The 22,789-nt window shown below is 37.1% G+C and overlaps 1 protein-coding gene and 1 long non-coding RNA gene across 7 annotated transcripts in view; one reads left to right on the top strand and one right to left on the bottom strand.

Annotated features, from left to right (window-relative positions):
* Positions 1–22,789, top strand: part of HS3ST5 (heparan sulfate-glucosamine 3-sulfotransferase 5) — a 189,904-nt gene that overhangs the window by 123,321 nt on the left and 43,794 nt on the right. The window lies entirely within an intron of this gene.
* Positions 604–22,583, bottom strand: LOC146439891 (uncharacterized). Of its 3 annotated transcripts, none has more exons than XR_014850951.1 (4): positions 22,443–22,583; positions 12,898–12,989; positions 3,715–3,865; positions 604–1,154 (listed from the first exon to the last, which is right to left on the bottom strand). It is a non-coding gene; the product is annotated as an uncharacterized LOC146439891 (long non-coding RNA). The 3 variants fall into 3 exon arrangements; XR_014850950.1 differs by lacking the exon at positions 604–1,154 and adding an exon at positions 1,275–3,095; XR_014850949.1 differs by lacking the exon at positions 604–1,154 and having other exon boundaries at positions 1,275–3,865.

The following is a 22,789-nucleotide window of genomic DNA, read 5'->3' on the forward strand; positions in this document are numbered from 1 at the left end:
ACTAATTTTTTTCAAGTAAACTGAGCAGAAAATTCTCCATTTCTGTCTTTCATTGTCCCATAAGTGGATTTCACAAGTGTAGACATTACTAGGAAATCAGTCCAGATATCCTCACGCTGTTTGTATAGACAATCAACTAACAGCCCAAAATTTTCCTGATCCAAAGCTTATTAACATCAATTAAGGTTTTTCTAGAGAAAACTCTTAATGGCATATGAAGCAAGCAGAATAATCATCTTCTAAATTACCAAACCCATGAAACTATATGGATATTCATGTCACAAAAGTGAAGTACTTGTAATGATATTAAGAATCAGTGGACTTTTGCTATTAAAATATTTAGCTGGTTCAGTATGACTACAGTTATTTCCAAAGTATCTCACAGAATCACTGAAACAGCAAAGACCTCTGGAGAAGACAAAAAATAAATGTGTTTGAGTTAGAGTAGGGGGAACTGGAGAAAATACAGCTAAGAATGATGAATCAAAATTTGTTGTATATTGAACGACCTAATTACAGTGATTAGGTTTTTTGTCATTGCAGACTTGATGAATATTTTCTGGAGCAAATAAAAATTTCCATCCCACAGTCATTGTAGTTGCTGTATGTTACTATCTTAGAGGACTGTGATAGTATCAAATATAAACACATTACTGTAGACAATCACCAGCCAAAAACAACAAAGAGGCCAGATTACATCTAGGCCTTTTGATCATCAAAGCTTTAATGTGCTTTATATGCTGTTTCATAAATTATGAATGTGAAATAGTTGTGGCAATAACATCAAGGCTTACATATTGTTGTAGTAATTATTTCAAAGTTAAATATAAGTAAACATATTTAAAATTAATGTATTTATTAAATATAAAGCCCAATGGGTAAACACAAAGAAATAGCTAGGAGATTTATCATCTGTAGGTCACTTGTATCCTATTTGTAATGATTTCTTTTTTGCACTAAAGAGAAAAACTAAAACAATTTCATAAAAGTGTCAATAGCAAAAGATAACCGTTCTTTGGAATTATTTCCAAATCGTTGCAAAACTTCAGAAGGAAATATGCCAGCACCAGGATTTATTCTTCCCTTTTTGTTTCACGCATGCAGATTTACATATTTTGCTGGTCTTGTTGAAATAGCATACCATCTTCTGTGAACTGAAGAGACTTCATTGGCAGCAATGATACCAACAGTTCAAATTAGAATACATGAAATTCCTTGTTATTTCACATTATCACAAAACAGACATCCTTGTCTCTATAAATAAGTAAAAAACATTGAACTTTCAGCACTCATCTTATTTTATTATCTCTACCTGGAATTATAAAGAAAAATAAGAAAATAGAGATCAATTTTTAATGCCCTGCCAAAGAAATTCAAGTGAGGGTTCAATGAAGTTAATCATCCTTTCCACAATAATGAGGAATTAATACTCAAATCATCTACATTTGATACACATTATATTCAGCAATGTCATTTAAATGTTAGAACTGCAAGAATTATGGGACCTCTCAAGCTAATATTGATCTAATAGCTTCAGCTCAATGACAGCGTCAATTGCTTTATCTTTATATATATATATATACATATATGTATATAATATGAGAAGAACTCATGTTGTTAGAAACTGTACAAGACAGAGAGGTACTCATTCCAAGTTGAAAAAAAATCCTGATTTATTTTCATTGTAGCTGAATCAGGCTTTAACACAAACCATTTACAGCTTTTTGTTACAGAAAATTAAGAAACAGCTTACCCATGTAAACTTTAGACTACTTAAGAAAAGTGGTTTAAGTGTTATTACAAAAAATCCACTACAATTTTCTATTTTTATGATTTTAACTATTGTTCTCTTCCCAGTTGTTTCCTTTTCAAGATACTGTAACTTACTTATGACCAGCAGTCCAATGTCTGCATTGTTCCATTCAAATTCACCCCCTGAAAAAGCTTATGCTTGTTATTCCTTCTCTCAGACCTTGCAGAGAAGTGAAAGAAACCTGGTATTCCTCTCAGTGTTTGCACTGTATAATTTTATCTCTTCGTTAAATACATCCTTGCTATTTTATGTCAGGCCTTGGCCAAATTTACCTTCAGGTGTAGATCACATCCCAGTTTATCACAGGAAGGTTTTAGGGAATAATAGTCAGGCAGTGGTCTAATAAACTCACACAGGGCACTTCAGCCACCCATAGCTAAAGCTGCACTACACAGACTGTTCACAAAACCTGGGTCAATGCAGTACAGGTAAAAGATGTAGCAAGTGTCTGCCAGAGCATCCCACTACTGCACTGGAGGCACTTGTCTCCTGCTTCCTTAGCACATTCCCAAATGCTCCACAAGGCAGGTTGGGTACTGCTCAGATAGTGCCCAGCCTGTTGTGGGTATTACCAGAAAAAATCTGTAGCAGACCAGCTACAGAAAATAGAGTTCTAATTTCCAGATGTTCATTACAACAAAGCAAAAACATTCCCTCAGGGCCAGGAAAGCTCTGAACATTTTCTTATGAACACTCTGAAAGTAGTGTCTAAAACAGATCCTCTGGGCTGCAGCTGCTTTAAAATGATTACATATTTATTAGTAAAATACTTGTAATATTGCTGTCAAGCCTGAACCAAAGGACAGTTCAAGAGAATATTTTTTCCACAAACCCAAATTGAATCTCAATCTTTCTCAAGAAAAATCAGAACAGAAAAAAATGTTGCCTTATTGGGGTGCAACAGATTTTTCACTGTGAAGGTCTGAAGAGTTTTGCATTGTGGGAGTGGTTGGTCCTGCAGGGCTGACCCTCCATGGCTCTGTGATGCTCTGGAAGATCTGTGAGGATTTCTCATGATGCCTCACAGAGTACCTGAACTATTACTTCCAGTAGCTATTTATATCAATTTCTGACCTATTCTGTTGAGTTTCAGAGTGCCCTGGGAGTGATTCCACAGCTGATGCGTCCACACCTCCGCTAAAACCTCTTCTTTCATGCCAGTCATTTGGCACCTTCTGGTTTAAAATGTTGCATTTTTTAAATGAGAAGCACTGAAGGACAACACCCAGCCTGTCTTCAGTGCTGATTGAAAAGTGGCCACACATCACAGCCTCTGAGGTACCTGCGAACATTTAAAGATGTTATGCACAGAAATGTGGGACCCTCTTGTGGTAAGAGGCTGTGCTGTCCCTTCCACCTTTGTGTGGGAACGTGCTTTATCTGTCTGACAAGAGGATGAAAGAAGGTGGCTGCTCCTTGTTGCCTGTTCACCAGAAATATGGGGGTATATGGAACTGCCTTCGTATTTCTGCTGTTGCTGACTTTCCTGAACACAAATGTGCATATTTTTTTTAAAACCTCACAGCCCTTGTCTCCCTGTGATGCATTTCCCTCTTTTTCATCAGCACAGGGAAGAACTAACCAAAATGAAAATGCCAAGGCACTGAAAAATGTCAAAAACAGAAGACTTTTCTCTCTCACAAACAGGACACATTCTAAAATTTGTTCTGAAAACATACCAGGGCAAAAAGAGCAGAAGATGCCTCACAAAATACACTAAAGTAGAGCATACATGTGATGGCACCTCTAAGAGGTCAACTTAGTTGCTTAAATACTGAAGTCGTTAAAATATCAGATAAATAAGTACTGCTGCAACTATCCAATTCTGTGTGTTCCTACTAAGACCCATGACAATACCTTCTACTGCCACTTGCTAGTCAACCAGGCAAGTTGTCTCTCACCTTCCCCTCTCTCCCCTTGTATGGGTAGGAGGAAAACAAGCATTACTGCAGCTGGCCATTGCTTCCAGTCTTCTAATGACCTTTTAGCTCCTTTGAAAGACAGCTGCTGCATATGTTCCAATATCACATGGAGATTCATAATTATGTCTTCCTGTTGGAAAAAAAAAATCACAAGTAAATGTATTAAATGCTAAATTAATTTAATATATTGCATACAGCACTACAAAAATTATCTCCTGGGAGATTCCCCTGTGAAAAAACTATCCTGTGAGATGTGGTACAACAGTAAGAATTAGTGGAGAAACCTAACAGCTCTTTTACAAGAGTTTAGATGTTAAGTCTTCATTAAGGACTGAGGTATCCTGGCTATATCCTGAGGTCCTTGTCACCTTGAAGAAAATAATATTTTAATCACTGCAGGTGGAGGAATGGACTTGCTTGGACATAAACTTCTCCCTAGCTGACTTGAATGATAACTTGTAGGTTTGCTGATGACTGGCAAGAACCTGCTCTGAAATCAGGAAGTAGAGTACAATTAATAAATTATTTGGTCCTGTCCTGCACTGGTATGTTTGGCTCAAGCCCATACAGCAAGGATCAGGTTTCTTTCGTCTAATTAAGGAAGGATTTATTTGGTTTCTTTTCTTTCTAGTTTGCTACAGAAGTCACAGTTCTAAAGCAAATATTTAATTAATATTCATTTATTTACTCATTAGATTGTAAATGAGAGGAACTCTTGTCCTGGAGTTCATAGTAGGAAATGCCTCCTGAAAGCAACATCTCAAGTACTGAGTTGTAGCAACCCTGTGCCCCAGGGATTAGGCAGCAAAGTCATCATTTGTCTTAAAAATTACTGTAAGAATCACACTTCTCAGAACCCAGGTTCTAGACAATAACTGTGATAATCCCATACAATCCAAAAGAGGTTGTTCATCTATATTGTAAAACCCAAAGAAACTGATTCTACCTTTAGTTACATAAAAGTGTAGACTTGATAAAGTGACAAAGGAGGGGATGCTGTGATCAGAAAAGACAACCCTCATACTCATTTTGATTTGTTTTTTCATACAGACCAAGCCAAAATAGTGAAGGAAATTATAGAAATAATGATCTATAATTGTATTGATCATAGCACCATGTCTTTCACCTATGAAATTAAGTCATATATATTTGTTTGCTCTCTACAAATAACTCAGACCCCCTCACTGTGGAAAACAAAGTATTTTTCATGGCAGACCAGCAATCTTCCTTTCTTCTAGAACACGTAAGTTAGTATGTCCTCAGTTAAAAATTTGTTTAGTGCTTTTATCTCCTTGCTTGACACATACAGAATGTATAAATTCTAAATTAACTCTTATTTAACTAGGTTCTAGCATACTGAGCATACTGGCATTGCTACCAGAGAAAAGCTGTATCCAGTACCAGCCACTGACACAGCAGTTCTGGCTTGCTTTTGACAATCTTTTATTTCTACTTGTCCAAAACTATTCTTGGCTACTTTGTTCATATCACCACAAGTATTTTTCTTTCTGATTGATTACAAAGGCTTCCTGGTCTTTCTTCAGCCTTTCAAGACTCAGTGTCCCTGGGAAGCAGTAATATGTAAATGACCCACTCCCTTTCATGCACTGAGTCTCATGCCTATACTTAAATGAATTCATGTGGAATTGCTACCTTCTAATTTTTATCGCAGCATGCTAATGCATGTACACTTGTTTGACTTCTTCCTCCAGAGCATGATAGGTGTCCTAGCAACACGTTGTACAATTCTTCAGTGACTTCAGTGCAAGCACTGCGCCTTTGCTCGCTTACTTTGAAAATGTTTTTTTGGTCTCAATCTACCTTAAGTAATAACAGAAGTGACTATGTTATCTTTTGTCAAGTATTACACGTAATTATCAAATAAAAATAACTTTTATTCTTTTGTATTTGATGGACCACTCAGTTGCCTTATCCAAGATACCAAACCTGAGCAGCAGTCAATTACAGGCCAATTTGGTAACCTATGCTTTGCAGTAAATTTCTGTATCATGTGGAGATGAAGTAAAATCTGTCTAGTAGACATAAGAGCAGGACAGCCTTAGTTCTGTATTCTCTGCTCCGCTATTCTGTAGGACCATCTGTAAATAAGTGCACTTAAAGCTTTTAAAGCTACATAATACTTTAGCTGAGTGAGTAATACATGAGGAATTTGAAGTGCAGTAAGTGCTATTGTATCTGTTGTGATGGTCTGGGATGGTGATAGTGTCTTCTATAACATATTATTCAAAAAACTGCCCTAATCTATGGAATGTATATTTGTGTTATTTTGTTGTGCTGTTTTGCTTACTATGTCTTAGTGGAAATAGAACACATAAATCCACCTCTGACATTACCTGTTTAATGAGTTTATGATCTAGACACTCTCAAATGGATTTATAATCCTGTGGTGGTTTTTTATCCTATTTTCTGTAAGTGAAGCCTCATACATGAGTAACCAGGGTATCTCACTTCAGCTTCTTCACAGAAAGTGTGGGTGAGTCTTTTGAAGAATAACACTAAGTGTAAAGTTGCTGACCAGATGTGTGTTATGCATGACATTTACCATGGAAGGATGTGGCTGCTCAGTCAAAGCTTAATACAGTGCACCTCCTTTTGCAAAAAAATATTCCTCTTACCATTGTATGAGTCCTGAAAAATCTTGTCAAGCCAGTCTCATTTTCATTGCTTTTATTTCAAAATTTTGCCAATTTCATTTGCATTTGACATATCCTACCTAACACCTTGTGTGCTTCTTGCCACAGACTGACCCTTCTTTCAGATGTTGCTTTTCCACTTGGGGCTGTTGCAGTGCTCCAGACTGGGATTTTCTTTAGTTCTTGTGTCAAACAAGGCTGATAATTTACTGCCTCATTGACAGTCTCTTCTTTGCATGTATCTTGCAATTTAGCTCACTAATTCATGGATATCAGAAACATATACATCAGCCTTGCAGGAAGTTTTGGGTTCTCCCAAATAGTGTGTTGCCCTCTATCATTCTTCTCACACCATTAGGTGTATTGAATTTCTTTTACCCCTGAAAGATGGTGTATTTCTTCTAGCTATATCAACTGGTTTACAAAAAATTTTACACTTCCTGAAAACCTCCTCTAGTCCTTAGTCAGCGATGCTGACTATGCCAGAGATTGTTTGGATGCACCTTTTAAACATAAAAGCTTTGTGAAGACATATGTATCAAACTTATTTAAACAGGTCCTACATTTTTCAGTATTACAAGCTGTATATCTTTCCCTGCCTCTGAGACTAGAATTTTTCTTTCTATTTTTAGTGATCCTTTTGGAGGAGGGAGAGCTTTCAAAATATTCATAATATTTTAACTTCTTCCTGTAGTCAGACTAATGAGTGCTGAAAGAGAGAAATTCCAGCAGAAGTGATCATTTTTATCAGTGGTGCAATTTCATCGTTCCTACATACATTGGATTTTGTTTTTCTGGCATTTTCTCACTCTCTCTCTTAATGTCCCACTATCTTCTATCAGGAATTCCATGTTTTTTCAGTGGAATATATTAGGTGCTGCAGAAAGAAAAAAATATATATTCCATTATATTACAACTTCACCCCCTTTCACTCTCAGGGAATGTCATTTTCATAACATTTCAACACTTTCAACCTACAAGTATGCTAAGTGTATTTTATTTGGGAGGTTTCTTACATATTTATTTATTTATTAGATGAAAAAAACAAAAGAGGAGAGAAGGAAATGCTGCTTCATGCAATATGGCCTGTGAAGCTGAACTGTTGTCATAGCTGGTATCTCATTTTAACTTTGCGGGTCTTGATGAAAAAGGATCTGAGTTCAGGCAGTTATTGAGCGTATGCTCCAGTGACTGCCAGATTGATGCTTCTGTCATACAAGAATGTGACAATAGTTGCTATGGGTTTCCTGATTCGGTTAATTAGATTTTTCCCTGTATAATTAGCACATCTTTAGACTGAACTTCAAACTATGTCACCAATTTATTTTAAAATTAGAGAAAGTGTTGGAGAGGATTTTATTCCTCTCATTTCTTGTAAATGTCTGTGCTAAGACCTGCTAGGAATATCACAGTGCAAAATTGTTAAGAGGTCAGTATGTGATGTGGAAACGGGCTGTTTGACCTAGTTTTGGCTGTGGCTCAGACATCTGAGCTCACTGAAGAGCGGCTGTGAGGAGAATCTCTCTTTGTTTCATTTCTCGGGATTGAGGTGAAGCTAGTGGGAAAGAGTGGGGTAGCTTTGCAATTATATGAAACAGCTATACAGTTCTAGAGGTCATAGCAGACACAAAAGTATTATCATCGCACAAGGAGGACTGGAACACTGTACAGGGAGGGAAGGAGGAAAGCAGCACAGCAGAGCAAAGAAAGGTACATACACGGTGTGAAACTTTGTAAGTCATTTCATTCATATGGACAACCACAGGAGTTCAAAAGCCTTTGCTTTGTCCAGTAAAGTTTCTACTCTTTCATGGGCTCTTGCAGAACTATTGTGAAGCTATCAAAAGTTTAATTTAAAGAAGCAGAGTTTTCATACTGCACAATATGGCACAGTTATGACAGAAATGCTGTTGGGAATATTTGGCTGAGGTGGCGTAGATAAGCTGGAGTTCACTCCATAAATCCTCAAACCTTTATTTTTCATTATTTTTAACATAAGATCTGTTGCTGCTTTAAGGTTAAAGAGTATAACGTATGCAAAGAGAAATTTCTCATTTTGAAAGGCTTCTGAAAAACATGACAGCACTTTGCATTAGCTGAAGCTTTGCTCTGTGCGCTGCAGCAGCTCCTGAAAGATTTCCACTAGGCTGCGGCGTGCCAATATACAGTTGTTTAAAAGCATATTAGCATGAGGATACATTTCAGTGAAGTAGAAAGGGGGCAGTGGGAAGGGTAATAAAGGGACTTTGGCACCCCCATGTGTGACAGGAATGAAAACTCATCAAGGGCTGAAGCATCCTTCAGGTGCTGGAGCATGCCTGGAGGAGGGCAATGAAGCTGCTGAAGGGTCTGGAGCACAAGTCTTATGAGGAGCAGCTCAGTGAACAAGGGTTGTTGAGCCTGGAGAAAAGGAGGCTCATGGGAGACATTATCGCTTGCTACAGCTGCCTGAAGGGAAGTTTTGGAGAGGTGGGGTCAGCCTCATCTCCCAGGTAACAGGCAACAAAAGAGAGGAAATGGCCTCAAGTTGCACCAGGGAGGGTTTAGATTAGACATTAGGAACAATTACTTCACCAAAAGAGTGGTAAGTCATTGGAACAGGCTTTCTAGGGAAGTGGTGGAATCACCTGGAAATATTCAAAAGTTGTGTGGTTGTGGCACTTGGGCATATGGTTTAGTGGTGAACCTGGCAGCGCTGGGTTAATGGTTGGACTCAACGATCCTACAGGTGTTTTCCAAGCTTAACAATTTTACGGTTCTATGATCCTTAGTGCTCCCTCTGGCACCATGGCATCCATGGGCTCACTGGTGTCCCTGCAGTGGGTGCTATCTGCACTGTGCCATTCATTCAGCCTCCTCACACCCTTCTGCTTCCTCTTCTTTGCCAAAATCTCATGGTATTGAGAATGACTTCTCTGCCATTATGGTGATGGAAGCTCAAGATAGCAGCCTGGAAGATGATGCTTTGTAACACACCACCAGCCCAGACTTTCCAATGGGAAGTGATAGGGAACTCTGCTTAAATGCAAATGCCACAAAAGAAGCCAGGTAATAAATCTTGCCTACACTTTTTTTTTTTTTTAATGTGAATTAATATTTGTTACTGTTGGAATATAAATTCCATATTGGAGAAAAAGGGATGACAATAAAGACAGTAAAGAAATTCCTGTCATTTCAAGACATAAGATTGTTTATAACCCTTCCTTCTCTGTCATAGAAAAAAGTACTAAGATCACTTTTGTAACACAGTTTTATGCCACTACTGGCTACCTTTATAAACCCTCCTGACTAAACTTTAATTAATCCAAAATTATGACTTCAAAGCAGAAATACTGGAACTTACAATGCTTATGTAAACACAGATGGTCTTAAAAAAAAAATTACAATAGATTTTGTGAAAGGCAAAAGGTAAAAGAAGTTGACAGACTTAGGATGTCTTTCTTTCCTTTAAGAGATTGTTTTGCATGTGTACCTTGAAAAATATTGATATCTTCAATTCTCATGTCATTAATTTTGTTTCATTGCACATGCTGCTCTGTAATGTGGAGCAACTTGTTGTATTCCTATGAACTACAACTTCCAATTATGTTCTTCTGCTGTTTAGTTCCCAAGAATATCTTCAAAGTTTGGTAATAATTTATACTGTCTGTCTATTAAGTCACTTTTATAGGTTCCAACATAACCAGCACCTGCTTACATGAAGCCCAAAAACTACTTTGGGTGTCTGTGAAGGCCATTTGATATCTGCCTTCTTTTATGGTTGACCTTGAAGGGGAGTTCAGTTTGGTAATTTATGGCAAACAGCATCCAGGAAGACCCATTTGCAAGATTCACTGTCACTTAGTGCTAAACGATCGCTCCTGACTCTGAAGACAATCTGAGTCCCTGACAGGGCAATCCCATAAAAAATATTGCTTGGCCACCCAGGTGTCTATTCCAATTATCTGGAGTAGAAATTAATACTTTTAAAAGCTGCTAGTTTTTGAAAGGTTATTCCAATTTATTCCAGTAGTTTCTTTTACACATTATGATAAATTGGTTTATTACACCGTTATTTTCAATGTCAGCTTTTTAGAAGATTGAATCATAATGTTGAAACATTAGACTGAATGGCAAACATATTATTTTACAGCTGAGTAATGTATTCCCTCTAAAAAAAATGTGCTCTGTTTTTAATAACAGGTAATTTTATGATTGTATCGCTTAATGCTGTTCCCCCACAATATTTATTTATGTGTAGTAAGGACTGGAGGACTTTCTTTTCAGCTGTCAGTGTTAGCTTGGGCAGGACACAAAATATATGGAAGTACAATAATCCAAATTTTGAGCTGTGCTTTTAAGCATAGGAATTCATGGTTTCTCAGTATCAGTTTCATATATGGAGCAGCTCCAGGGAGAATAAATGGTTAGGCTCACTTTAGTGGGTTTCTAAATTTAGAAGCAAGTTTTTTTAATGTCATGTTTTCTTTTTTGATTTTTTTCTTTCAGTGATAATCTCTGGGTGCTATTTTTGTTCCCCAAATCCTCTCCAACGGATCTATAAAAGGACTGTAATTAGCATTTTAATGGGAATAGTTGAATCTCGCTGTTTCCCTACAGCGAGCATATTCCTATTTATGTAGAGCTCAGCAGTACTCAAAGACAAGAAATTCATCGTTTCTTTTTTCCTTTTTTTTCTTTTCCTTTTTTTTTGTTTTGGAAGCTGGGAGGGGAGGAGACAGGGTGGGGGAGGAGAAGCAACAAAGCTAAAACTCTCATCCTTTTCAACACTGTATCTGCTTGTAGAACAGTTTCTTTTTCCAGCATGAATTACAAATTTTTTGGCTCTCTATCATCAGTTCTGCAGGTGGCTGAATACTTTGAACTCCCATTGACTTCTTTCGCAGCACAATAAAGTTTCCATCCTGAGGTGCACAGCAATGCCCCATGTATTTTTTAATTGGAACAATTATCTCAGAATGGTTTAGTACAAAGTACTATTTCAAAAAGACAATTTCCTGTAGGTAAATGGTGTCAATTTCAAAAGTAGTAGGTTACTGCTAATGAGTGTCTGACACTATTTTTCAAGCAGGCACATGTATAGATAAAGCGTTGGATCTCAGCCCAAGTGTTTAGAGAGTAAGACACCTACAGCTCAAATAGTCAGATAATGGCATCAAAAATAATTTTCCCCCAAACCCAGAACTTCTTCCCCTTCACCACCAGAAACCTCTTCTGTCAGCTGTGAGAAAGGCAACCTCCCATACAACCTGAGCATCTCACAGATATTTCGTTCTCCATTTCCATAGGCTGATTTCCATGACAGCTTAGGGGGTAAAGCCCTGATTAATTTATCTTCTGTATAATTTGGAGAATTTGTATGTCTGTAATATGTAATGTTTGGATTCCTTGCATCACACCTTAGCCGCAGGTCCTGTATAAGCAATATTTCACAAATGGGTTGGTTTCACGAACAATAAACAGGTTCTACTGCAGGAGAATAGGGCACGGCTCCTGTTGTAGGTGGGACAAATTTGTGGCAGTGCTCATGTGAAACTGTGGATCCCATGTGCCCCATAAGGAGGTGTGTGCCCCAGCTTTGTCCAGAGCCCTCCACAGGACCCCAGGCTGTGCTGCCCTCTTCAACCCCACAAGATTCAGACACGACCTTTGTCAGTACTCTCAGGAGGCTGCTGAATAGTGCTGAGCTGTGTGTGTGCTTCAAGATTCCTGGTTGCAGCAGACAAAAAATCAGCAAATCTGTGGCTACGTTGACTAGTCTGTTAATTCTGAAAAGTAAATGCTTTCTGACTCTATTCCCTAGAAATGCTGGTGGGCAAGGGTGAGGGAAGATGTTTTTCAACAGTCCTATCAAGATTTTTTCCCACTTTATCATATTAATATCAATGAAAAAGGTCATATACCTGAAATTCAAACCCACATAGGAAGAGTTTCCAGATATTTCTGGTTAAAATACTGATATAAATAACAGTATATATAGCAGCTTCTTGTTTTCCTGAATAACGAGATTTATCTCCTGTCAAGATAAATATTGAAGTTGGCTTTAAATTGGTCAGAATTAATCTTTATGGTCAATAAATCTTGATATTCCCCTCCACAGTGATCAATACCTGTTTAATATATCAGATTATTGAATGAGAATAATAAATGTAGCTCTGCATGGAGACTCTCATAAATGGTGAGCAGTCCATGTTTAGGAGGTTCACAAAGGCTCACAACATACTATCTGGACTATTTTAGTTGAATGTTAAGAAACTGCTGAACTGTGCATTAAATAAATTACTGTATTGCTCAGAGAGTTACAGTAAGGTCTATTAAGTACTTATTTAAAGACTTGGCAACAGTGAACAACAATAAATAATTCAAGTAGCACCTCTAATCTTGTTTTCTTTCTCCTTAATTGGTTCTACAGCATTGTTTTGACATTTACCCTTGAATTAAAAAGAAAATACTCAGAAAGAAGAAAATGCATGCTGTGCACTAATCCAGCTGTCAATTGAGTACTTACATATTGATGCATCAGAACAACACAGGAGCTCCACTCTGTCTTCAGAGCTGGCAAAGCCCACTATTGGTGTGCAATAGTATGGGTTTCTGGGCCTGCAGAAAAACTGAATTTAAGAACTGTTCATTTACACAGTTGCACATGTATAAACATTAAATTATTTTTAAAATATAGTGATGTTGCATCACTGTCTCAGGAAGATTCCAGATGCATAAGAAGCCATGTCTGATCTATCACCCAGGGAGGCATCTAAATGCCAAAAATTTGCCAAGATGGACAGATGGATACAGAAGAGCTCAACAGCTGGAAAATTCAAGAAGTAAAGGACAGCCAACACTTTTGCTGTTCATGTTTTCCCAGCCTATTGAGAATGCTGGAGTGATTCTAGCCTTCAGGTTTTGAATTCAAAAAGACTGTGTCAGGTCATATTTCAACTTAGCTTTTAGAACTGGAAAAATTGTTGATTTTGGATTTAATTAAGTTTAAAAAACATAGTACAGAGTTTGGTTTTTCAGAATTTTAATCTAAAACATTTTGTATTGACTGGCTATTCTGTTCAAAATTATTAAGTATATATACAGGATTTTATTTTAAGAGAAAAGGGAATAGGGATATAAAAGCCACATATATTCCTTTTCATGAGTTTTAATTTTGCTATATAATTTTCTTTGAGAATATATAAGTTTGCACTTGTGGGTGCAGGTAAATAAGAATATACATAGACATGAGAAATGAGATTATACTGTCCTTTTTTGAGCAATGTATGAATATATTCAAAGAATACATTTGGTGAACCCCAAACTGGTAAAAATATGGCACATATTGCATTTAGATATCATATTGACACTTCTTGCAACTTCAGATGGAAGTATTAACACTTTTGTCGTGTACATATCACCTCCATGCATATTCATATTGAGACTTCTATGCATAGTAAATAATTTCTCTCCATAACAGACACAGTATGTTTTTTTATGTGCATCCACTGTTTAAAAAATTGCAATTTCCAACACATCCTTCTCTTTCTTTTCTTCTAAAAAAAGAGAGATTTTTTGTAAACATCTTTCTTACTGTGTACTAAAATAAAAAAGTTCAAGTCAAAGAAACAATTAATAAATGTAAAACTTAAGAATATATTTTTATTACTCAGAGAAAGGTGGAAATACTCTTCTCACTCATCCCAGCCTCCTTTTTAACCTGATTTAATTAAAAAAAAAAAATCAAAACAAAACACCAAAACTGTTTCCTTTGTACCCACGACATCAAGGTGTTCTCAGAGTGCAGAAACCTTGCCATACCTCCCTCAAAAGATATTCTACTGTGTGGTGGAAGACTGCAGTAAAGTTAATAAAATCCCCTCTGACAGAAATGAATTTCCTCTCTTCATTGTGATATTTGGTAGAGGTGACTTGTATCGACACCTCCCCAGTAAGTCCAGAAAATAAAGGCAAAACCCACTGTTCTTATTTCCCATTCAACTTCCTGCATTCACCTATAATAAACATCCTTTTGAAGCTTAATGTTAATTATTCACCGATATTGGTTATATTTAATATTTGACTATTTTTCATGAAACATGAAACATTAGTTTCATCATTGTTTTGAGCCATGTGACTAACCATTCACTATTAGGATAAAGTAGCTTTTATATACCGTATTTAGCTGTTCACAAGCAAAAGCAGCATTGCTAGTTCTGCTGATAGCCTGCCAAGTGGACTGGCTTAAGTCACTTCAGTCCCCTCACTCCATTCCTGCATCAAGAAAGAGATACATCTAACATTAAGTCCTTGGAGCTTGTTGTGAGCTCAGAGAGCAAAACCCCTTTACAATATTAATATTTGCTTTGTAATAGTGTAATGGTCCCCCTGCAGGTCTGTCCCCTCTTGGAACTGGCTGAAGAAGAACTGGGAGTCATGCCTGAATTAGTCAGTTTCCCACTCTGTCTCTAAAGGCAACCATCCACAAGTGGCACGTGTGACCTATGTGAAAATGATGCCACAGGCTGAGATTAACTGCCTTTGGAACATGCCTGTTACTCCCCATTGAGAGAGCCCTTGCAGCTTGCTTATGTTTGAAACCCAGGGAAATAATTAAATATCTAAATATGTGTACCCCAGAGTATTGCAGCTCTGAAAGGCAGGCATCCACCATCATCCCTGTCTCAAAGCTGTTAGCATCATGCATGTATCTTGAACTACCATAGAGCATCTCAATTGGTATTAAATGCCTATGCTAGGTATTTTTAGGGCATTGCAGTGGAAGGAATTTTTCCTCCTCCCCACATAGCATACAGTGAATCTCACCCAGAAATGCAATGTTACAGCCTTTGGATGAGAGATGTCTCGAGAACATGCTTATATATGCAAAGCAACATTTCCTGGAAATTAAAAATATTGTTCTTTTAAATAATATTTTTATCAGACAATTGTATGCTTATCCATGTTAATACATCGCTGGTATTAACTTGTCTTAGGTAACTAACTTATTCATGGTAGTATGACCTAAGCAATAACTCTGTGGTTTGCACTCTTAAAATAATTATTCTGGTCTGGTTTTATTTTCTTTGTTTTTTAGGGACATACTCTATCTGCAGATACATGACTTGTTTTCTAAAAGAGTTCTTCTTTCTCTAAAAGTAGAGAAAATCAAATAATATTGATCTAATTGTGCACTTACTAATGAGTGTCTCAAGAAAGCAAATAATTTGGGAAAAGGAGGTCACATGTTTGTAGTTTGGCCATGTCTATTATCATCTTAATTTCATAAAACTTTAGGCTGACCTTGAATTGACCATGCACATTACAACCTCAGACGAACAGTCATGCAAACAGAGCAGCTAACACTCAAGAGAGCAAAAGCAGTCAGCTGACCAGTGAAACACAAGAATAGATCAATCATAAACTTAGAGATTTTGCATACAGTTTGAAAATAAATCCCTACAGTGTTTCCTCTTTGCAGCTAAATTCCAGGCGCTCTGCGGTTTGGGCAGCTGCTGTTTTCTTTGAATTTGCATTTACCAATCTAACAAGTTTAGCTTTTCCATCCTTAGCAAAACATCATATTGGGAGGCTCATTCCCTCAGATGGCCTAATTCAGCTCCCATTAAAGTCAATGAAATTACCCTGTTGGCTTAAGTGAAAGTTGAGTTATATACTACACACAAAACAGCTGCACAGGATCAGCTCAAAAGTGCATTTACTCCAGCATCCCATTTCTGACAAGAATAAATAAAGTGTGCTTATGGAAGAAATCATGTAAACAGGGCAAATGCAGAATGATACTTTAACTTGTACCCTTGCTACTCCCAGCAATTTGCATTTCAGAGACTTTGTGATCTGTGTGTTGTAACCACTTCACTGTGTTTAACAGCTTTTGATGGATTTTTCATTGAAAGTCTTCAATCTGCCTCTGAATCCACTTATACTTTTGACATTTGCAAAGAGTTCCACAACTGAATTATGCCTTATTTGAAAAAGTACTTCCTTTTGTTTATTTTAAACCTCCTAATGATAATCTCATTTGGTTCTTCCTACTCTTACATCCAGAAAAACAATGAATAATCAGTCTCTTGTTCAGTATCTCCATGCAATTCATAATTTCATAGAGTTAAATCATATTTTCCTTCTACCACTATTCCTTTTTCAACCTGAAGAGTTCCAGCTTATGTAATTACCTCTCGTGGGAAGGGCATTGCCCAGGTTCTTTGAAGAACTTGTAATTCTACCTGGTTCCATTTGAAGAGACACAACCGGAGCTATTTGCATAATTAAAGATGTAGATACACCAGGAATACACACAGAGGCACGATGTTTCCTCTCCTTTTATCCCTTTTCTTTTCTGTGATTTTTTTATTATTTCAGCTGCCCTGAGCACTAGAGATGACACTGATATTTGGCACACAGCTTTTGGCATCCATTTCTCTTGTTGGGCAAGAGCTGGTTTTCATGACTATGCTTTAGCGTACACTACATCTATAGGGTTGTTTCAACCAACATGAATTAGTTTGCCTTTTTTGACATTAAATTTTGTCTGCTACCTCATTTTTCCTGTCATTTAGTACCTTGAAATACATAGAAGCATAGAACGGTTTGGAAGGGACCTTAAAGATCACCTGGTTCCAACACTCCTGCCATGGGCAGGGACACCTTCCACTTGACCATCTTGATCAAAAATTCCTTCTGCAACTCTTCTTAATCAGGAGGGTTTTCTGGACTAACATGAAATTTTTGTGATACCAAACATTTCACTCTTCAACCTCATAATTCAACAGAGTTTCCAAGTCAATTTTGTCTGTGTGTAATGGCAAATCACAATAAAGACTCCTCAGAGAGACTAATTATTTATTAAACCTTTTCTTTAGAAAGAACCAGAATTTTGACATAGTCGTTGAGCTGCAGTTTTACAGTGTTCTTGCTTCCCACCTGTCTGTGATGGGTTTCAGTGTGAATCCCAAATCCTCAAACCCTCCTTTCTCTGATACATCATTACCTATTTCCTCACCCTAGGCAGGTGATATCCTGTACATTATTAATTAATCCTGTACATTATTTGGGATTAAACCAGTGTTAATTTCTTTCAGTGGCAACTGAGAGCATTCAGGTGTGAAGCCCTTCAGTCACTCCAGCCAGCCTTATGCCAATCCTTCCAAGTGGCCACAGTGCCACCCTCCACTGAAGCTGGACTCAGTTCCCTGCACTGACCATGAAAATTTTAGTGCCTCTGAAAGCCCTATTAGTGTTGCCAACAGAGCTTGCCTGAGCAAAGAATTTGGCACATCCTGGATGGGGCGACACATTTTGGGGGTTGTACAAAACTGTTTCTCATAACCTATTTGAACAAAAATAGAAAAATATATCTGAAAAAACAACACCAAGACAGTGTACCGTATAAAATATTTGGCAAAAAAGCACAGCTGTATTAGGGGCATCCCTGCAGGGATCTGTGACAACAACAAAACCCTTGAAGTTAAAACATTATCTAGCATGCTTTAATCAAAAGCCATGTGGACTTTTTGGATGCTCTCTTCCGTCATTGCTGTGATTAACATCATCTGTTCTTTCTGGCAAGCAAATAAATAGATAAATAAAATGTGGTCAGATAGTCTTGCCTGAAATGTGACAAATATGCCTTGTGAGCTGATGAGAAACATCCCTTTCTCAGGGATCCACCAATGTTAAAAACTCATGAGGCATTTTTTAGTTTATTTGGCATGTGGAATTTGGGGGGTATACTTCGGCGAAAGCTGAAAAGTTCTGTATGTGAATATGTCTCCTGAATAAGAACTGACACCAAACACATCAGGCTATGCGAGTTACCTGTTGAGATGAATTAAATCTGCTTTTTCAATGCCTTCTTTTGTGAAGACAAGGTGATTTACTTAAATATGCTGTCCATATTTGTCTGTCAGGGTCTTATACCTTCCTACTAATTTTTGAAATCCTTAACCAAACTTGACAGAAGGTACAAGAGTCAGTGATAGCTACAAAGAGAAAATCATCTGGGTATATAAAGTGGCTACTTTCATTATTAGAGTATTTGCTTCTACTATTTGGAAGGGTTGTGTGCCTGAATTAAAATGGAAAATATTAGATGCCATATTTAGGCTTAAAATATCAAAGCTTGATTGAATTTTGTTGCCTTTTTAGAAGAATATTTAGAGTGATGTATTGAAAAAAACCCACAACTATGAATAAGCAAAATAAAATGTTAAATATTTTTTCAAACAAATCACTCTGTATGTGGAGGTGAATACGGAAAGCACAGTGCAGACTGAAATGATTCAATTTCTGTAAATTTTTTACATCTAAAGAACAGCTAGTTGTCCCAGGTGTGTTGTATCGTATCCTCTGGGTTAGTTTATCCTGCTCTCCAACAAATTACAGGATTGTACTGTGTACTCCACCTTGTAGATGCAAGCAGCAACATCTGCAGAAATAATGAAAGGAAAAATGTTTCAAACTGTTAAAACTGTAATGGCGCCTAAATTTAGGAACAGGCTTTATTAAAGGCTTCCACATATTTTTTCCCATTAGAAATACTGAATTACTGTCAACAGAAAACTATTTTCTGGATGATTGGGACATATTTTGAATTTGCTTTCATGTAAAATATGAAACACAACTAACATGCTACATGTCAATGAAAAGAGCTGTCATGTTATTGATAATATGCAGAATGATCTGTGTGAGTTTGCATTTTAAAAAGTAATACTTTCTTTCAAGAAGCTTGCATATTTAAAAATGTATAGTTTAGAATATCCGCCCAAAAAATATTGGTTGTTCAGATGTTGATTATCATTTCAGAAAAAGAGGTCACAATTCTCATGATCCAGTTTATTTTACAAGGTAGTTCTCAGACATCAGCTTTCCATGGAAGAAAAGTTACCTAAAGAATGTAGATTATCTAATACTTTTTGCTGGCAATGAATTACGTAGACCTCTGATTTAATCTACCTTGGCAATTTCTATGACCCCATGCTTCTTCCAATCTCTTCAACATACCTTCACATCAACAGAAATCCTGAGAGTGGTGTCAAGAAAGCAAATTTATATTTGTAGGATGTCTAGCTAACATAGAAAAAATGCAAGGTGAAAGTAAAGAGTTTCTTGTGTTAGGTGTGTCAATGTGCTGCTCACAACGAGAGAACACATAATTAACAATAGTCACTTAATTACTCTGCTTTCACAGGTGTTTTTACAGGTGCTTTCACAGCAATCCTTCCAGATATCCTTTCAAATAACCTTCATTCTTAGAAAAAGCTTTTTCTTGAAAGCAAATATTTGGGTAATTTTCTTTCTCAGAAATCCTACATTAGGTGAAATGACTTTGCTCAATGACATGAGGGATTAAAAAAAAAAAAAAGAGTTTGATTCATGGTAAGAGAAAGGACTTTGTGCTAAGGGGTGAAGAAATGAAAATACTCCAATGTAAGTAAAATATGATGAACATAAACAAGAGGAACTTCCTGTATAATGAGGGAAGGGACTCAGCTTTCTCTATCCATACAAGTACAAACACCTATTAATGCATAGAGCCCACATAAAATACAGTAATAAAGGGGGGGAAAGGAGATTTAAACAGAAAATATTAATCTAAAAAAAATGCTATTGACACTTGTCAAAATTATATTGTGGAGTAAAATTTGGTAAGATATTGCAGATTAAAATTTTGACCTTAATATTTAAGATATTGGTAAATAGTTGTAAAACTAACATAAGGTTTTTTTCAGTGAGAAAAAAAAAAAATACTTCTCTTCAACATTTTGCACATTTTTTCAACAGAATTTTTCAGTCTTCCATGTGATTGTTCTCTTTTTTTCAAATCTTGTAGGTGGTCTGCATATTCGAATTGTCCCCACAATGTCTGAAGTCATGCTAAAACCAAATTGTTAATTTGCACGCCTATAATGATTTTTGCTTTCAAGAAGCAGGTAATCCTTGCCACTTAAACAGACTTGGAAAATTGAATCTATTTAGAGCAGAGACTTTTTACTAGCAAAAGAAACAATTATTTAATGTTGCCTCAAATGTAATCAGGAAGAGATGATGATGAGACAATGCTCCTTTATTGTCTATTCCTTGTTGTCTGCAAGTCACCTTGCATGAGTTTGATAAAAGACTGCATGAAATAACTCCTAGACATATACTAGGAAACTGGCAACACAATTTATTTTCACTTTATGAGTATGCTAGTACTCAATTCAGATCGTATGCTCTGTATCTGAGCATACATATTTCTTACAGGCTCACTCTTTCACTTACTCTCCTTGCTAGCTCCTACACTTCTGCCCATTTTGTTGTATCATAATTCCCCATGCTTTTTTCAATTTTAGTCTGTTTTGAGGCTCAGTTCAATGCTGGTTCTTGTTTTCTGAAGCAGCTGAATTGTTTTGACTCTGAAATTTCCATGTCCAAAATTGAGGCTGAGAAAGCACCAGACATAGAAATCTCTAACCTGCTTATTCAAAATCTGGGAAAGCTTGATGACACAAGAAGCATTCTCTGCTGCTAGGAAACATCAGGAAATTTTTACTGAGGTCAGCAATTTCTACCTCACCTCTAAGTCCTTCCTTTCTGGTGGAGCAGAGGATGTGCCTAAAGAGGCGAGACAAGAGGAGGATCCTGTTCAGGTGGTACAATTATGCATCCATTGGACAAAAGACCCAATAACAACCCATTCATTTAATTGCCTGAAATATGCCAGGATTTCACTCAAAATCATCTCAGGCTTGTGATGCTGAATTATTTTTATTCATAGCAAGTTCAAAGGGAGCTAATGACTCTCAACCCCTTCTACAAGTGAACATTAACAAGCAAGCTGGCCAGGCAGAGATGAGACCAAAGGGAAAAATCCCTATAGACAAGAGGTCCAGCTCCCTGGAGATAAAAGGTTTGTCTCAGGGTACCAATAAAATTCACTGGATTAATTTCTCTGATTAATTCAGACTTTTTCTTTTCTAGGTAGCTATCTGAAGAAAAGGTAGTTTTTGTTCTGGTAAACATCAACTCACTTTCTTCTGACAAACAAAACCACCCCCTCAAATGACGTATTTTAGATTTGCATGTTTTTCATAAGCTGAAATTTTGAAAAATGTTTAGAGGCTTAAATCCCCAAATGATCTGTCTTATCACTCCACTCTAAAAGGCAGTTTGAAAGAGAAAGTTTCATACATTATTTAAAGCCTTGTAGATTTGTTATTTCCTGACAGCCATTCTAATTTCAAGAAGCTGTTCTGTGTGCTAGAATTTTCTCAGCAAATCTGTCTTGAAGATTTAGGTTAAAAATAACAAATATATCATGAAAATAGTAAAAATGTCACCAATTGATAAAGGAAATTCAGATAATTTTTGAATGTTAAAAGCAATGTGGAAGACTGGTGCAGTAAAGCAAAGACAGATTTTAATTTCTAGAGACTTCAAAAGTGGTTTTCACTGCTTTGGGTTACTGGTAATATTCTTAATGGAGTGCCTTGTCAATTAAGTGTTATTTTTTAAATCTTCCTTATGTAGACCAGTAAAACGGTCGTTTAAATCTCCACACAACATCTTTTTGCAAGAAATTTAATAAGAAACATCACAGCTATATTCCAGATTTCCATGACTGCAATTGCTTTTCTGTTAACAAAGCATTTGGAGCCCCTGGAAGAATGCTGTGGAAGTGGAGGAGGTTCCCCTTGGTCCTGCAGCACCACAACACTGCAAGCAATCCCTGACCATGACTAGGGGCACATTCCATGAAACAATACAGGTATCCACAACTACAGGTTGCTCTGCCCAGAGTTGTTTCTTGACTGAGATTCTGGGCCAGATTGCAGGGAATTTGTTTCATGGGAAGCCTCATGCTAGAGTCTTTATAGGAGCTAGACTTGCCTTGTATGAAAGAAAAGAATATAACCTCCCTTTATAAGCAGAGCATCACATACCCCAAGGAATGATTACAGAATTAGCAGAGCCAGGGAAGGAATCTAGAAGCCATGCTGCCTAATGTGCTTTAACCTTAGGGTTAAAACATTTTTAAAATTTAAAAAAATAAATGCACAAAAACTTTACCTTGATGCAAGACAAGTGAAAGACAATGCACCACAGGCCACTTCTGGCCACAAGTGTCAAAGTCTTGAAAAACCAGAGGTGCAACCAGTGCTGCTACAATCCCCTCTGACATCAGAGAAGTGCAGCCAAGGACTCCCTGCAGAGATCATGAGAACTCAATGATGTAAAGGGGAGCTTCCCAGCACGAGTTCCTGCAGCTGCTCACTATGCCAGTGCTCTTCCTCCCTTCCAAGGCTTTCTGGTCTATATATAGAAGAAATGCAGATGTCTGCTGTGAGGGGGTGGAAGGCACTGTGGAATCGCTGCTTTTTGAAGCTACAGAAGTTAAGCAACTGCAATAATGCATT

The sequence above is a fragment of the Lichenostomus cassidix genome, chromosome 3, assembly GCF_008360975.1.
Source record: "Lichenostomus cassidix isolate B80296 chromosome 3, HeHo_3.0, whole genome shotgun sequence".
In the NCBI taxonomy this organism is placed as follows: domain Eukaryota; kingdom Metazoa; phylum Chordata; class Aves; order Passeriformes; family Meliphagidae; genus Lichenostomus; species Lichenostomus cassidix.